Below are 5,806 nucleotides of genomic sequence, written 5' to 3' on the forward strand. Positions count from 1 at the left end.
ATTTAATTCTCCGTCTCTGTCGTCCTGTAGTGGGCTGGTGAAAAATAAGAAATTAAAAAAAGGAGGAAGAAGAGAAAGGAACATAGGGAGCAGAAAAACTGGTTGGGCAGAAGTTGGAAAGACAACCTCCAGGAAGCCCATAGGCGTCGCCACTGACCCTGGCAAGTCGAGGTGTAACCAGCGATGGAGAGGGTATCCTTCGCGACGACGAAACATAACATCCTTCCCGACGACGGCCAAAAAAGTCAAAGGATAGCCGACCCTTAGTGAGGCGAACTACAGTGACCTTAGATTCACCCACCTTGCACTCCCGTTGTCCACAGACTGAATGTTTATCTCTCCCAGTGTAAATAGCTGTCCTTCTTAATTTATCTTAAGTCTCTTAACGTGCTCTTTTAGTTTAGACTTTTTTTCTGATTTTCTGTTTAAATCTGTTCATATTAACAAAGCTTCACAATTTGAAATTACCCTCTACGACATATATTCTTATACGCCCATGTTGTGACGGTCAGAATCATCAAAAATACTGGCAGCGGAGGGGCATTTAAAATACCTTCGACCTGCAATAGTAGTATGAGCAACCCTCTTTCTTGTGAGCCTTGTAAAAATAAACCAGTGTACCTTTCAAACTTTTCTAACAGTGGCGGGAAAAGAATGTCGAAATCCCCGGGTGCAACTGTTTTGGATTTGCAGGTATGGTGCCTTTATTTTTCGGAAATGTTAGAGCAACCTGGTTGAATTATTTTAATTGCTTGAACAAGTCACACACATGGGTTGGTCTAAGAACAAGGAGCAAATATAAATTACCTAGTATAAAATGATAGGCCGGGACTCTGAGTTCGCGTGGCCCGAAAAGTGAATGATAGTTGTCTTATTATTTAAGGACTTCAAGCATTTACTCTGTGAGATTCAGTATAAAGTCACGAGGCGGTGGACTGAAGAGGTTTTAGGGAGTTCGTGAGGAAGAAATTGAGTTTGTCAGGGCTTTTACGACCCGTGTGCAATTAATGGTACGATAAACTTTGGTTCCTTACAAAGGTAAACGAGAAAAAGAGAAAAGGAATGCTTAATATTTATTGTTTGGAGGTCAAGTACTTACACAATACGTGCATAGTTTCAGAGATCCGGTGAGATGTCTTATGGTGAGTTCCACTCGGAGATCTGGAGCGCATTCCAGCATCCGCAAGGGAGGCGAAATTTCGCTCCGTGGGACCCGCTTCGTATTGACGAGGAGAAGATGGACTCGCATTTTCGAAGCGACTCCCTCCCCTTCCTGCTCCCTCTTAGGCCGTTCAAAAAAGCCGTTGCCCGAACTTGACAAGTCCACCGACGTCTCAGCCGACCGATCGTTCCGACGACCAGTGACAGCTGTCACTGCTTGACTGCAGAAATAACACGCGACAGGACGGGCGAAGTTATACGTACCACGGAGGCCGTGTCACAAGTAACGAAGAAGACGTCCGCGTTCGGCACTGTCACATACCTTTCGGTCGCCTCGAAGCGGCGGGGCACGCACGGCGATTGCAATCGGCGGAGTTCAGATTTCTGGTACCAGTTTAATAAACACAGAGGTAACAAACCACCACTGGCACGGCGTTGCATAATATATTCTTGCTTTGTTGAACAAGAAAACGACGGCGGGATGCAGTGTAAAAAAGCAAGCAATCAGTGGCGGCAAAATTAACAGGCCTACACTTGCATCTGCATCTTCTGATTTTCTGCCGTTATCTTTCTCGTTCTTCCTCTCATGGTCACAGATGTTAGCGCTCACGATTTGCCATGTTTCAGTCTTGGCTTTGCATCCCTGATCTACGCTAGGTGGAAGCATTCGAGCCGTCACAATCCCGCGTGAAAGCCCTGACACATCCGAACAGATTCAGCTCGACCGACTCGACACCGCGGACGACGCGGACGGTTGGCCCACCGACCACGTCGCGCGCGCGACACCCTCCGAGTTAAAGAAAATGACGTAGCGCGCTCTGTCAACATCCGCCAAGATCCCTAAAATGGCGCGAATCAAGTTCGGCGGGGTTGGAGGCCCTCCATAAAGCGAACGCTGCCAGAGGTCTACGAGCGGAAAGATGACCAGCTCAAGCCAGATCTGCCAGCGGAACATGCGCGCTCCCAAATGAGCGCTTTTGGAGCGCTCGAGATCTGCGAACGGAATCCACAAATATTTTGTCAAAAGATCCCAAAAGTTTTAGGGATGTCATTCTTGCACATAAAATAAGGAATGACCAACAAGTTATATCAAACCAGGAGGTATGCGCAGTGGCTGGAAATTACTCCGAATTCTAAGAAGTTCTAAGCCGTCTCGAAAGAAATGAAACAATGCTGGTAGATAATAGAAACACGAGATACTAAAAACTTAAGTACTTCTTATGCACAGAGAACTTACCTTCCCAGGTATTTCAGTTGTGAGCAGCTAGGTTAGATTGCAAGAAACTGTCACACCTTTGAGTTTTGAAGTGGCGGAAGCCCGTGTTAAGGACGGAGACAGAAGGAAGATAAGCAAGTCCCTTATTGGTGTCCGGAAAATTACAACGGTCCATTCCGGACAATCCCAACGAGAGTAAAGCCAATTCATAAGATGGTTGAGCTAAGTTATGTGGCGAGAGCAGTCTAATTGTTGAAGGCCAAGTAGGAATATTACTTACCAACGTAATGATCCAGATTATATGTAAAGTAATCCTTATCAGAAAATCTTTGTTACGAGGGCTTTAAGACGATGTTCCTCTGAATGTTTTAAATGCGCATGCCCCCACGCAATTGATTAGAATTACGGCAAAATCGTTGAACCTTTTGGGCTTTTTTAGATTTATTTCACGGTAGGAAGCACGACTTTTCAACTTCCTTGTTGTTTGCATGCGCGGATGGTGTCATGTGTCCGGTTACTGGCATTTTTGAAAACGATGTTCGAAAAAATGGTATTTATATTCTGTTGTCTGAATGTGTTCTTAAACTGAAATGTTAAGGAGTCCCTATTTATAACCCGAAGAAGGAGTACAGACACCATAAACTATTTGGTGTGCCACCTCAGAGAGTTTACGATATACTTTATTTTTTTTTTTCGAAACAATGCGCGAGATAACCGATGTCGGAGGCATTGGCTCTTTCAAGATAAAACAGTCTGAGGCGCACAACAAAAGAGGATGTTTTAGAGATTTGTGAATGAGCCACACACGATATCTTCCTAAATAATGTGATTGATCGAATCAGCAGTGAGGGAGAGGTACCACAGCCTGACATTGCAGAAACTTGATGCCTAAAAAAGCGGGTCGCCGTTGTTTGCCTCGTAGCTCGCCAAATTGATTATATGCGGTTTATACCTTAAAGGCAAAGCTTAAGCGTCCTCCACATTTTTTCGCGTGACCCACTTCTTGTTTAAATGTTTTCACTAGTCCTAAAAGGTAAAAAAGGAGTCGGACTTCGCCAATAGATGATGGTGAGTTATATGTGTTGTGTAAGGTTGGCTTCCTTCACAAAGCGTAGTATAAAGTGAAGTAGGTTTTTTTGTGCTTGGGTTAGCCATCCTGTTGTCGCCAGTCTTCCCCGCACATGAATTTGCTGGCTGAGGGGATTTCGTTAAGAATCTTCTTGCACATCGGTGTGGTGGGTTGGCACTCCCGGAAGAGGCGTCTCGCGCAGGCGGGGACCTGTTGTGGTGCGTGGCAGGTGGTTTACCTCCGCAGTTCCTGCACTTCAGGGATGTTGCCCCAGTCTCCGGAGTAACTTTAGTTGCTGGGGCACGCGTCGGCTTGATGTCCAATGTGATGGCCATTGTAGCATATGAGGGGTTTTGGGCGGTACTCGTGGACCTTGCATGCAAGCGCGCATCCCTCGACATATTTCAGCAGGGTCTTGCCCTCGAAAGTGATAAGGACGTTAGGCCTGCCCGGTTCGATGATATCGGTGTACAAAATATTGTAGGTTCTACATCACAGGCCTGTCTTGAGAAAGTTGTTCCTTTCGCATGGGTCGAGCTTGAAGCAGGCTAATTCCTTGCAGTAGTTTCTCTCCTGGGTATTGATGGTTTGGAATTTCATGGGTCGCTCCGGTTTCCGGTTTTCCAAGAACCGGACCTGGGCCGTGTCGGGATCAGTCATGATGGCTTCTGCGGTACTCGCCTTGGCGTTGAACTTCACTGCAACCTCTTCTGTTTTTGAAATTCCCGCCTGGGCCGCCGCTTGTTGCAATTGCTTCGCGGTAAACTCTTTCACGTTGCGCCGGCACGTCGGCAGGAACACGAATCCGTGCTTCACTGCCGTCGAGGCTGCTGCGCTCATTGCTTCATTCCCTCGTCTCCCCGAATCGGCCTACAGTGCGTCGATGCTTGCGAAGGAGAAACCAGTATTCTTGTAGATTCCGTTTTATCTTATCAATCAGCTAGCCACCTCGGTGGCCTCACTGTCTAGCGCTTGCTTCGGGAATCCTACCGTTACAATTGCACCCTTTTTTCTATACAAGGAGGCGTGATACCCCGCACCTTCGGGTTCCTGGCCCCGATCTCATATCTTCATGTTCTCGATCGAAGCCCTGTCGGTCACGCTTTTTTCTTCTTGTGTGGCCCTAGCTCAGCGTGGTTGTTTTTACCGCTTCCGTTCTTCATTTAACGATTCTTCTTCGGGTCCCTTCAAAAGGTCAAGGGCGGCCAAAATGTCGTGACGGTGCCTTGAGGATTCCTCTATTTCGATCTTCACGCTCATCATGCTTATGATTATAGCCTTGTTGGTTAGGCACATGCAAATAAAATAATCACTCACGTTCAGGGCGTTGGGGCTGGGGCTTTTTGGGGATTTGGCCTGAGTTTGGGAGTATCCGGAGAGGGGTCCGGGCTCTTATTCCATCTTGCGGCGTAGTGCGGGATAGTCCGGTGCCGTCCGTGAAAGATGGTGACGCTGTTGATGCTGTGCTTGGTTAGGCGTCTTGGTACTCACTGCTTGGCGGTGCCGGGCTGCGGAACTCGTCTCGGTTGGGCGGTTCTCCCAAAAGTGGGAGGTGCTGTGGTTCATTTTCAGGTGCGGATCGGGGGAACCCACCACGCTGCGTTTCCCCAGTGGGTTGGTGGACGAGAACCGGCGTGCCAAGGCTTCGAGGAGAGCTTTTGTAAGTTGTGAACGTGACTCGACGGGAGCGCTCCGCAACCACGCTTACTCTCTCCCGAACGCCAGAAGCGGAATCCGTATATTCCTGCATCCGGTTGCGTCAAGGAACCAAGATAAGAAATTTAAAAAGACGTTTCTAATGGCGCACGTTTTGCTCTGAATTCTCTTTGCGACAGCTCATGGCTTGAATCTACTCTAATTGTAACAGTCACTAATACGCAGTCTTCTTTCCAGCATGATAAGCTAAGCATTTTCGTAACTGATAGCAAAAAATTTATTCTAGTACTAACCCAAACGCTGGTAAAGCCCGAACCTAATGACAACGAAGTGCTTGATGATAATATAAATTTTATTATATATCTCCATGATCTAAAATATGAAAAGGGTGGAGGAGTTCTGATTGTGACAAATAAAAACTTTCGTTCAAACATTGTTCACGTCAATAAATCTCTGGATATACTTTCCATTTCGCAAATGAAACCGTTACTATGCGTCTTCTTGACGGATGTTATAGGCCACCTGACTACGACTGGAATTTTCGTAATGCATAAAAAAGTCTTATATATTTTTAAAACAAACTGACTTTTCCAGCGCATTTTTTGTTGCTTTTTGATAACTTGTATTATTCCAGTGTAGATTGGTCAACTTTAAGTAATAATATTATTGCCGAGCGCAGCTGACCAAGTAGGCAGCGCGCTCCT

This window comes from Ixodes scapularis, unplaced genomic scaffold (assembly GCF_016920785.2).
Source record: "Ixodes scapularis isolate PalLabHiFi unplaced genomic scaffold, ASM1692078v2 PGA_scaffold3__209_contigs__length_174095766, whole genome shotgun sequence".
NCBI classification, from domain to species: domain Eukaryota; kingdom Metazoa; phylum Arthropoda; class Arachnida; order Ixodida; family Ixodidae; genus Ixodes; species Ixodes scapularis.